Below are 12,330 nucleotides of genomic sequence, written 5' to 3' on the forward strand. Positions count from 1 at the left end.
CTAAAGGTCCTATGGGAAAATGCATGGGGAAAACGCGTTTTGGGACCCCCCTTTTTTCTCGGCCCCTGCTTGATGAATCCCCCCGAGACATTCAGGGTTGGAGCTCAGCAGAGCGCCCCATTAGTTTTGAAAATTTCGCGAAGATTCGTCAACCGGCGGCAAAGTTATTCAAAATAGAATTTTCAGATTTCCTATGGAAACACCGTCCTAACTATAACTATCTATTGGCGACCGCCAGTAGATAATATATATATATATATATATATATATATATATATATATATATATATATATTCAGTGAAAAAACCATAGGTTTCACACATGTTATAGTTAGCTGGACATTTCACTCGTGAAAAACCAATGAAATTCCCCCGTTATAGTTAGTTCAGCTAACTATAACTCGCGCCCCCGCAATGCACTGCTGATGACGTCACATATTACATCACTCATGACATGGTCAGTGGCATCACTCATGACATCACTGATGACATCTCAAATGACATCACTGATGACATCACTGATGACATCATCCAGTGAATGTGTGTTTCTGAAAATTAAATATGTTTTATATATGTATATCTCAAGGTCGATGGAAGAATAAATGGGTATATAAGTGTCTAAATGGATGATTTGTTTTTGAAAAATTGATTGTGTGACTGATTAAGTGTATCATAGTGAATACATGGCTTAGTGAGTAATGTTTAAATATGTAAATATCTGTATCAGTCTCTCACTTTGTGTATAAGTGGCTGCATGGGTTGGTGAGTAGCTACATGGGTGTCTATATAGGTTATTAGTTGGTTTTTTGAGTATCAGTCTGATTGTCTGCATGGTTCGGTGGGGGGTATTACGTAGTGCATAGGTGCATGAATGAGCGACTCACTGTTTGTATGTGTTGAACACAGCATGTGTGCAGGACTGTATGGGTGGATGAGTGTGTGTATGGGTGTGTTAGTGAGTGAATGACTGTCTCAATAGTGTCTCTATGAGTAACTTCATATGTTTTAAACTAGTATATGTGACTATTGGTGTATATAAGTGAGTATATGTGAGAGTGAGAGATTGAAAGAGTTCATGTATGAATAAGTAATTGTTTCTATAAGTGATTGTTTAAAAGACTAAGTATGTGTAAGTTTCCGTAGAAGTAAGTGTGGTGGTGTGTGTATAACTGTATATGCAAGTAAATGGAAGTTTGATTCTTTATTAGCATGAGTGACTATGTGTGTGAGTAACTCTATGGATGAGTGGCATTGTGTAATAGGATGTATAGGTGTATGAGTACATATGATGAGTGAGTACATGTATGAGTGACTGTATAGGACTGTTGGTGAATGAGTGGATGTGTATGTGGATCTCAGAATTACTGAAGAGGTTGTTGTAACTGGTATTGGTATGTCCATTGTTTTGAAAATTTTAGTCTCTATTTTTGAATGTGTGTATCAAAGGTTATATTAGGGTGGGAGGAGGTCTGCCACTCTATCACAAGGATGATGTCATCAGTGATGTAATCAGTGATGTCATTTGAGATGTCATCAGTGATGTCATGAGTGATGTCACTGACCAGGTCATGAGTGATGTAATATGTGACGTCATCAGCAGTGCATTGCGGGGGCGCGAGTTATAGTTAGCTGAACTAACTATAACGGGGGAATTTCATTGGTTTTTCACGAGTGAAATGTCCAGCTAACTATAACATGTGTGAAACCTATGGTTTTTTCAGTGAATTTGCAAGGTTTTTTAAATGCTAATTCCTAACTATAACGTGTGCGAAACCTTTGGTTTTTTCAGTGAATTTGTACGGTTTTTTAAATGCTAATTTTTGTATTATTTAATTAAAAAAAAAATTTTTTATTAAAAATAAAATTCCTATGTATTCATTTATATATTATCTGTATCTTTTTATTTGTTTTTGCTTTTTTAAAAAAAATTAAATTAGGATAAAGTTGAACAGTTTTTTTAATTTTTGCAATTAATTTTTCTCCACTTTTTTTTTTTTATATATATATTCTTGGGGTGCGCGCTCTGGGCGCGCTCCTAGTACAATTTCGTAAGTTTTTTATGAATACCGTCGTACGTTATTTACGTATACAAATATACGTCATAGTGCGCGCTGGGAGCGCGCACCCAGTACGTATGCGTACGTACGTACGCATGCGTGCGTGCGTCCTACGCGCTCCACGCGGTTTACTTCCGCATACGCTAAAATTACGCGCAATAACGGTCGCGTATACGCGTGTTCAACGTATGCGCGCTAGGTACGCGCATATGACGTATGCACATGCGCTTCTACGCGTTCGCGCATACGTAATCACGAGGTGCGCGCTCGGAGCATGCGCAGTGCGCGCACCTCGGGTTTATGCATAATAAAACAGCACTTCTTATTGGTTATCATTACTTTCAGTTTCTAATTGTTTCAACACCACACCCAATCCCCTCATGGCAAGTCATGTGATCAAGAATCATCACTTTTGATTGGTTTGAAGTACTTTCAGTTCCAGATTTTTCCCAAACCACACCTACTCCCCTCATTATTAGTTCTGATTCCTTTGGAGAAGGAGCTATTCTGTTGTTGAGAGACAATGGCTGAACAGCAACCATCTTCGGACAGTGACCAGGACACTCTTGAGAGGCAGAGGAGCAGGAAGCAGAAAGACAGCTTTATATGGCAGTTTTTCACTTATCCAGAGGGACAAAAAAAGGTAAATGCACCTAAAGTTACATGTGTACTTTGTGATAAAGTCTTATCACGTGGGAATCCTAACAAGAAATATTCTTTTAGCATTCACACTATGTTGAGGCATGTTGACAAAATGCATCCAGTAACTTTTCGTCGAGCTTCTGGAGCAAACCCTCCACCTGCTCAACCGACGACATCTGCAGCAGCTTAGCCGAGTACATCTTCGGCAGCTCAGCCGAGCACTTCTTCTGCAGTGGTGCCTTTGCCTTCTTCCACACCTCGTTTTGGACCACCTTGTTTTGCTAGGTTGTCCACACGCTGCACTGATTGCGGTAAACTTATTTCTGTGTGTGAGACCAGTCTTGATCTCATTCAGAGAAATTTGATGCCCATGAGTGCAGTAGGCCATAGATGTTTTTTCTTTTTTTTTCGTTTTTCTCTTCCTGTTTCCCTCCATTAACTCAAGGGCTCTTTTAAGAGCCACTTATAAACTTAACCCCAAAAATCTTTTTTGAGGGATTTTTTTAAATTTTTTTTTTGAGGTGCGCGCACCCTGCGCACACCCAAGGTTTTTTTAAATTTTTTTTTTTTTTTTTTTAAATTTAATGTACAAAAAGAGGTGAAGAAATGGAAGCATGAAAAGGGAGCATTGAGTAATACTAATAATTTTCACTTTTTAAAAAAAAAAAAAAAAAAAATCAAAAAAAAATTTTTTTTAAGTATTTTGCAAGGGAACAGATTTTTTTCTTTTTTTTTTCTTTCCAGTTCTGCAAAAAAAGAAAATAAGTATTAATATTCAATCATACATTACAAAAAGCATTACATGTTTTTACATATTTTACAAAGCAATTTTTTGCCCTTTTTTTGCTGTTTTCAGAATTTTTTATTTTTCACTTAAAATAGTGAAAACAATTGTATTCATCATTTAACAGCGGGCAAAAAAAAAACAATCTAAAAGATTGCTTAAAAAAAGCCCTTAAACTTTCCTCACTAAAATATACCTTGTTAGAAATATTACATATATATTACAACTACTTCTCTAGATGAATAAAAATTTTCTAGACAAACCGTCTTTAAACCTTGTCGCAAAAGCACACATGCCAAAATAATTTCTGTCAAAGGAGTCCACAATTGTTTTTATTACTTTTCCTTTAGGCCAAATAGTAATTTCAAAATCCTTTTTAAGTGATATCTTCAATTATAATCCTTTAAAATTACAAAAAATGCTTCCTTCAGATGCAGTTTTTAGTTTTCAAAATTTAGGTTTCAGAAAAATTAAGTAAGAATTGGGTAAATCATAAGGCAAACGTTGCTTGAAAATCAATTGGGAATCATTACACAGTGTCCAGCCTTTTTCACATTTAAGATAAACTGTGTAATGTCCAGAAGTTACAGTAGGTCCTTCATGAAAAATTATTGCAACTGTAACAAAAGTTTTTCCAGAAATTGATAATTGCTGTCCTGTAAACTTCTTTATTAAAGTATCCAATTTTGAACCATCAGCTCTACAACGTTGCATCATTAAAATAACATACTGACCATATTTCTGTAAAAATAACGTGGAAAACATGTCAGATTTACATTCAGAACATTCCATGTTGTGATTGGCATCTTTAACTTATTTACTAAAAGTCACTGATTTACTTTGTGGTAATGGTAAAAATATGAACCTTTCTGAATCAACATTACTACTACATGTGTTCATACAGTTTTCACAGCAATGTTCCCATTTGTAAGAGACACCAAATAAGTTTTCTACTTCTACTCCTTCATCTTCTAGTACACTCAAAATATATATTAAGAATTCCTGAGCATCTTGCTGGACATTTTCTTTAAACTGTGTAGAACCACAACATACATCTAAAAGATTTCTAACATCAGTAGCACTTTCTATTTCAGTTTTATCAGTACTCAGCTTCTCAAAAAGGAGACTCAGCAGAGAACACAATCTTTTTCCATGATTTACTATTATCTGTTTTCAAGATAAAATACAACATTCAGCACTACATTTGCATAGCAGTTGACATCAGAGCTATTTTCAAAATGGCAACCAACAACCTCTTCAACACTGTCCTTTTTCTTTTTCCTTGCTATCACATCACTGTCCTTTTTTTTTTGTTCTGGTAATCCACATTACAGATATTCTCAAATCTCCTTTTCCGACAAACAACATGTTTTTCAATCACAGGATACTGACCTAAATGAGGAGCATAGGTTCTTCTTAATCTGTTATACTCCTTTACACAGTTTGCATCAGCACTAACTTTTGAGTCATCAAAGTCTATCATAAATAAACCAGATAATGTTTTCACTCGTGACAAAGCAACATATGCCATACCTTCTTTGAACACAGTAGAACCAATGTTTACAAAAGCACTATCTACAGTCAATCCTTGAGACTTGTGAATAGTTACAGCATATGCTAGAGAAAATGGAAACTGCTTCCTACGTACATATAAGTCTTTCACAAGCATGAAACGAACTGAACAACGACAAATGTCTTTAACTTCTTCTATCTGATCAAATTTTATTTTTAAACATTCAATTCCATCTTTTTTCTGGTAATTAATAAAACCCACAACTCTTCCCATAGCTCCATTCACTAAACCTTTTTCTACATCCAAATTTCTCCTTAAAATCACTCGACAATTCATGCAAACATATAGATTTTTTTCTAATCCAGCTGTTTTGGAAATATTCTTCTCTAGTGAATCCAATTTATTTTTCAGTTTGCCTGTTAATGTAAAAGTAATTCTTTCATGCTGAATTTTGTCCTCTGCTTCCATTTTCTTAATCTCTTCCTTTTCCAATTTCAAAAGTTCCTCATTGAATATTGAGCACTCACGTAGTGTTGGCATTAAGCAGATTACAGTATTTTTTTCTGCAATGTTCTGGTATATTTTCTCTGCAACTATTTCTTCATTTGGAAATAAGTTATGTAGCAACCGACTCTGTAATGCTTTTTTGCCAACTTCTGTGAGTAGTCCAATTCTGATATTGTTCAGAATACTTGCATAATCTTCGTCGTTTGCTTGTCTCATATTGGTAGTGAGTTCTTTGTACTCAAAGAACGACCAAATATTCGCATTACCAATGCTTCCTAATGACTTCTTCGTGTCTTCATGTGTCACAGTATTAAACACTGGTTGTCCTTTAACTGGAGTGAGCTGCAGAAGATCCCCAAAAACTATGACGTGTTTACCTCCAAATAACACGTCATAGTCTCTCTTAAGTATTTGTTGCATTCTTAAATGCACAAAGGCAAGCATTAAATTTGAAACCATGCTCACCTCATCAATAATGAGAACTTGCATCTTCTTCAACACTCTTGAAACTTCGAGGCATGCTTCTCCAGTTAGCTTGTGGTATTCTATTTTGTTCTCATGCTCCACTGGTAACATTAGCAAGCGATGTAAGGTAACTCCTTTTATGTTACAGGCTGCTAACCCAGTTGGAGCAGTTACCACACAAGACAAATTTGAAGCTGTTTTTTGCTGTAGGTAGCTTCTGATGACTTTTATTAAGAAACTTTTACCAGTTCCAGCTTGTCCACTCACATACATCCTGATTGGTTCAAATGATGTGCATGAGCACTCTTTCTTTTCATGTAGTAATCCATGATCAATTTTTTGATGACTTCTTCATAAATTTCTTTTTGTTCTTCATTCAGTTGTTCTTCCAGATTTAGTAAGTCGATTGAATCTTCCTGTGCTTGATTCATAGCCGTTTCTACTTCAGTCATGGCTACTGCAGCTTCATTTTCTATGATCGGTTGTCCTAGGGGATCTTGACTAAGTGTTACTGAACTTTGGCTGTCTTGAGAACTGTCTCTAGCTACTTCAGCTGCAATTTTTGCTTCCTGTTCATTTTCTTCATTTAACATTTGGACATAAGTTGTGAAAGTACTGCATTCTATGCTGTCTTTGCTAGCATTAAAAGAATCTTCATAGTTTTGAAATTCTCCCAGTAGTTCGTCCTCTGAACGCCATTGTTTAAACAGCTGTAAAAGAGCCAAGTAGTAAAATTCCTTTTTGTCAGTAGTTTCGCAACTGAGCTTCCTGTGATTTATCAAACTTCCTTTTGTTTGCTTCACCAAACATCCTTCCTCACCAATGACTTTATATTTTCCATTGTTGATGTCTTCTGTGGCTTTCCGTGAATAAATGTAGTTCTGCAGCACTTCATAGAGACACATGTTCTCAAGATGATGACTTCTCTTTGGGTAATATGTGTCCAACATGTTTGATTTCAAAATATCTGTACTTTCTGGGTCATTCTCGGCCAAATATTCAATTTCTCCAACAGATTTCAGTACCCGATTTCTCATTCCTGCAAGGCCTAAGCTTACCCAAATTATTCTTCTGGATTTCGAGTAAAGACTTGCAGATGATAACCTATCTGAGCATTCGTAGGATCCAATTTCTCGATGCGATAACATCTTTAAACTGAAACTGTACAGCTTCTTACTGACAGTCTTCTCGTGAGAAATCTCTTCCCACATTTCCTTCAATTCTGTTTTCTCAGATTTAGTGATGTAAGATGTCACATACCGAGCAACAGCAATAGAATTGTCTGCCACATACTGAATATCCATGTTAGCATTCCACATGGATAAAATCACTGGGTTGAAGTCATTTATAAATTTTGACTCTTCATTTCTTTTTAGGTTGTAGGTATTTTTGGGAGATTTTCTGGTTATAGTATGTCGCACAGCTGACATAAAACTGTTGACTCTTCCTTTTGAAAGAACAGGTCTAAGAAATCCAAATCGACACTTTGTGTAGAATTTATCTTTCGTCTTATACTTCCGTCGACAGTATTTTCCACACCGATGACTTTGGAAACGTAAAACTTGCTCTTTTAACTTTTTCTCTTCTGTGCTTTAAGGTATAGCACATGTTGCATATTCTTCAATGAAAGATAACACTGCTTCATCAGTATCTGTTCCAAACTTTGAGGCATCCTTGATCCACAACAGCATATGAATATGAGGAGCACCTCTTGCCTGGTACTCTTTTCTCCAAAAGAAATCCACTACTTCTCCAAGAGGTGGATTTTTTTTATTGCAGATGAAGGACATCATAGCCTCAAATCTATGATTGAAATATCTGCAAACATTAACTGGATCGAATGAGCACAGTTCTCCAGCTGTCTTGTATTCAATGTTTTTAATGTTTGAATTTGCCTCTCTTAGAAAATCCAGTAAATCATCCCAAGCGTACTCGGCACAGCTTAGGGTTAGAAACCATGTAGGAGTTCCTAAATTCCGTAACATGCATTTTAATTCACCATGGCGTCGGTACCAATATTCATTTGTCCCACGCTGACAAGCCATCAGATTGATCAGTTGTGTTTCCAAATGATCATCTCGGTGCTGCACTTTCTCCATAAAATCCTTAGCAGACACATTTTGTAAATATACTCCACTTTTTAAAATGTGATTTACTGCATAAGATAATGCAGACAAGTCGCTTTCAAATAAAAGATGGAACAAATAAGGAATACTTTGACGAAATCTTGGATCTTCTGCATATAGTCTTGTAGTCCGATACTCAGAAGCTGGAATCTGTTCTGGACATTCATCGTATCGTCCTCCTTTTCCTGTAGGAAACAGCTGGGGAAAACATCGAGCTTCCAAGCTCTCCTTACATACACTCACGGGAGTTCCTTTTGCTTTCTTCATCTGAAACAGATCAATAGTGTCTCCCATAACTTCTTTTGAATGAAGAGGATGTATGCTAAAATGTTCATAAATTTCTTCTTCCTTTGACTTGTCCACTTTTTCAATTTGACCAGTTGGTGTTTCTGTGTCTTCTTGTAAATCTTCTTCTTCTTCTTCTTCTTCTTCTATATAAATTGATTCATACCATTTATTATTTTTTTTCAAATACAAATTTGCTCTTTGTACTTTTCGTACATCCACCAGCTCTTGCCAAATCTTCTTATTCTTTGTAGGTACACCATTAACGAGAATTACTAATGGTTCAGTTTCCAAAGTATCTGCATCAATAGTTTCCATATTTTTTTTCAAATCCAAGGGCAAATACACCACTCTTCCTTTTAAACCTCTCAGTAAATCAGAAGGAGGTAATTTACCAGTTTTGGGCTCCATACGTACTATGGTCTGGAACGGATGAACACATGGAATAAGTAGAGACTCATATGTATTTAATTCAGAAAGTTCGGCAGGAATAGCATCCAATTCTAAATTATTATGTACAGCTCTGGTCGGCATTCTATTTTCTTCTAACTTATTATAACAGTATTTACAGATACGCTGATCTTCACCCAATTCAAAACAATTTTCAAGAAATATATATGTTGCAAAATCCTTCCACTTATAATTATCTTTATTTTCACTTTTTTTATACAGATCAACACTCCTTGTTTGAATTTTATAATGACTTCTGCGGCAACAAATACAAGTAATATTTGGTGTTTCATTAGAGGTGATAGTAAATTTTGTCATTTCATCCTCAACATTTTTAGTAATAATGAGTTCTACATTCTGTTCCTCATTTTCCTCATTTACTGTGTCCTTTTCTGCACTTTCTTGTTCTGGACCAAAGTAACAAAACTGAATCTCATCAGTAACCTTCACTACATCTGATACAGATCCACGGAACAGAGCATTATTCAACTCATTCAACTTTACTGCTGGACTTTTAGCAAAATACAATGTTCTCACAAACTTTCTCATTTCAGTATGATGAACAGCCAGCATCCTAAAATGATGAAAAACACTTTTACACACTTTTCTAGATAGACAAGCCAGAGAATGTCCCTGCAAACCAGTATTTTGTCTCACTCTGCATGGATCTAGTGTTTGAAGCACCTTCATCTTCTGTTTTACACTCTTTTTACTATATTCTCTTAGAAAGGCACGTAATTTATCAATAGATTCCTGACGCACAGTACAAATACTACTACAGTTCCAAGTGTACACTGGGGCTTTTGGACGTCTCCCCATAGCCTCAGCAGCCATTACTTCTTCCTCATTTCTAGGGACCATTTTCTCTTTTTGCATCACACAACCATCCTTAACTTCATATGCTCTACCATTGGTGTCAACTGCATGCAACAAACTATTACTTTGAAGATAACTCTCTTCATTAAAAAATGGTTCAGTACTTGAACTGTGTTTCCATTCTCCCAAGAACACTTTACAAAAGTTACTTTTTTTCACTTCTCTTTTCCTTTTGCTTTGTGACTTCATTGCATTCACTAATTTTTCTAATCTACGCATCCTATTCAAAATTAGAATAAAAAGTTTTCTTTTTATTTCCAAAGCCTAACTTACAATATTTTCTATACATTTTTTTTTCTTAATAAATTTAGATTTTTTCTTATATTTTTTCACATCCTTTAGCAAATTTAACATCACTCTTCTCTGAAACATTTTTCGACGAATGTTTTTAAAATCTAATTTTCGTGTTAAATCTGTTTGACATACTTCTGATTGTACATTAGCTTTTTTTTTTTTGCTGTTGACTGTGTTGTTGCTTTGTACATACAACTCTCTTTGTTTTACAGTTATTTTTGCCATTTTTTTGTTTTTTGAAAATCTTTTTTAAGAAATCTCTGCTCTGCTTACCAGTAGACTTTTTCTTTTTGCCATCACCAGCTTCTCCTGCTATTTTTTTTTCTCCCAGTTTTGTCCAGATATACTTGTTGTTGCTTTTCTTTCCTTTTTCTTGTCCTTAAAGGCATTTTTTTTTCACTGTTGCTCAGCAATATCTGCAAGGAACTAAAAAAAAATCCTTTTTGTAATTATAATTCATTTAAATATTTTTTTTTACTTTTCATTTATTTCAAATGTTTTTCCATTTGTCTCTCATTTGTGATTTACTAATTTGTGCACAGTACTAACCACCACAGTTGAAAAAAACAAGCTGCCCCTTTCCTGCAAGTGCATTTTTTAACAGAACAACTGCAACACAAATTATATCTGTGGCCACAATTTCTGTGCACACTCAGCCTCATGGTGTGCTTCTAAGCAGAAAACAGAATTTGATTTGCAAATTCAAAGCACATTTACTACTCTGGTAGATCAAGTGATAATTGCTGTTACAGCCTTACACATTTTACCTGGAAAATCACAGAGGCAGAAAAGAGCACATTTCCTAACAGCTACTTCATACCATAAGTATCTGCAACCTGGCTGAGTGTTTAGAGTAGAGCAAAGAAAAAGAGGCCTTGGTGACGTTGAATGTGTTTGCATTACACACAGACCTGAGTAGTACACATGGGAGTGTTGGAGAAGCTGCTGTGTGTGTCCCAAGAGTGTGTTTCTGCAGACTATGTATTGTCAGCTGCAAGAGACATGAGCAAGGAGATTTCCAGAACTGCATGAAGACTACAGGGATGTACGTAACAGTGCATGTGTGCTAAGGGATAATTTGTGTAAACACAACAGGCTGCCCCTTTCCAGGGACTGCATTTCTTACTGAACAACATCTTCACAAATTAAATCTCTGCCCACAATTCCTGTGTGCACACAGACTCATGCCATCATTTTACGCACATAACACAGGCTGCCCCTTTCCTGGGACTGCATTTCTTACTGAACAACATCTTCACAAATTAAATCTCTGCCCACAATTCCTTTGCGCACACAGACTCATGCTATGTTTTTTGGAACAAAACAGTGTCCCTGAATAGTACCAAATTACTGTTACAGCCTGATACATTTCCCTTATCATTTACAGAAGCAGAAAACAGCACATGTCCTAACAGCTCCTTAAGACCATGTCCATGTGTTACAGGGTGAGTAATTACACTAGATCAATTTAAATGAGGCCTTGCTGACGTTGAATGTGTTTGCATTACACAGTGCTATCTGAAACAGCACACAGAGCTGAGTACTACACATGAGAGTGTTGGAGAAGCTGCTGCGTGTGTGCCAAGAGTGTGTTTCTGAACACTGTGTATTGTCTGGTGCAAGACAGATGAGCAAAGAGACTTCCAGAACTGCATGAAGACTGCAGGGATGTATGTAACAGTGCATGTGTGCTAAGGGATAATTTTTGTAAACACAACAGGCTGCCCCTTTCCAGGGACTGCATTTCTTACTAAACAACATCTTCACAAATTAAATCTCTGCCCACAATTCCTGTGTGCACACAGACTCATGCCATCTTTTTACACACATAACACAGGCTGCCCCTTTCCTGGGACTGCATTTCTTACTGAACAACATCTTCACAAATTAAATCTCTGCCCACAATTCCTGTGCGCACACAGACTCATGCTATGTTTTTTGGAGCAAAACAGTGTCCCTGAATAGTACCAAATTACTATTACAGCCTGATACATTTCCCTTATCATTTACAGAAGCAGAAAACAGCACATGTCCTAACAGCTCCTTAAGACAATGACCATGTGTTACAGGGTGAGTGATTAGACTAGATCAATTTAAATGAGGCCTTGCTGACGTTGAATGTGTTTGCATTACACAGTGCTATCTGAAACAGCACACAGAGCTGAGTACTACACATGAGAGTGTTGGAGAAGCTGCTGTGTGTGTGCCAAGAGTGTGTTTCTGAACACTGTGTATTGTCTGGTGCAAGACAGATGAGCAAAGAGACTTCCAGAACTGCATGAAGACTGCAGGGATGTATGTAATAGTGCATGTGTGCTAAGGGATAATTTGT

The sequence above is a fragment of the Triturus cristatus genome, chromosome 5_1 (assembly GCF_964204655.1).
Source record: "Triturus cristatus chromosome 5_1, aTriCri1.1, whole genome shotgun sequence".
Lineage (NCBI taxonomy): Eukaryota > Metazoa > Chordata > Amphibia > Caudata > Salamandridae > Triturus > Triturus cristatus.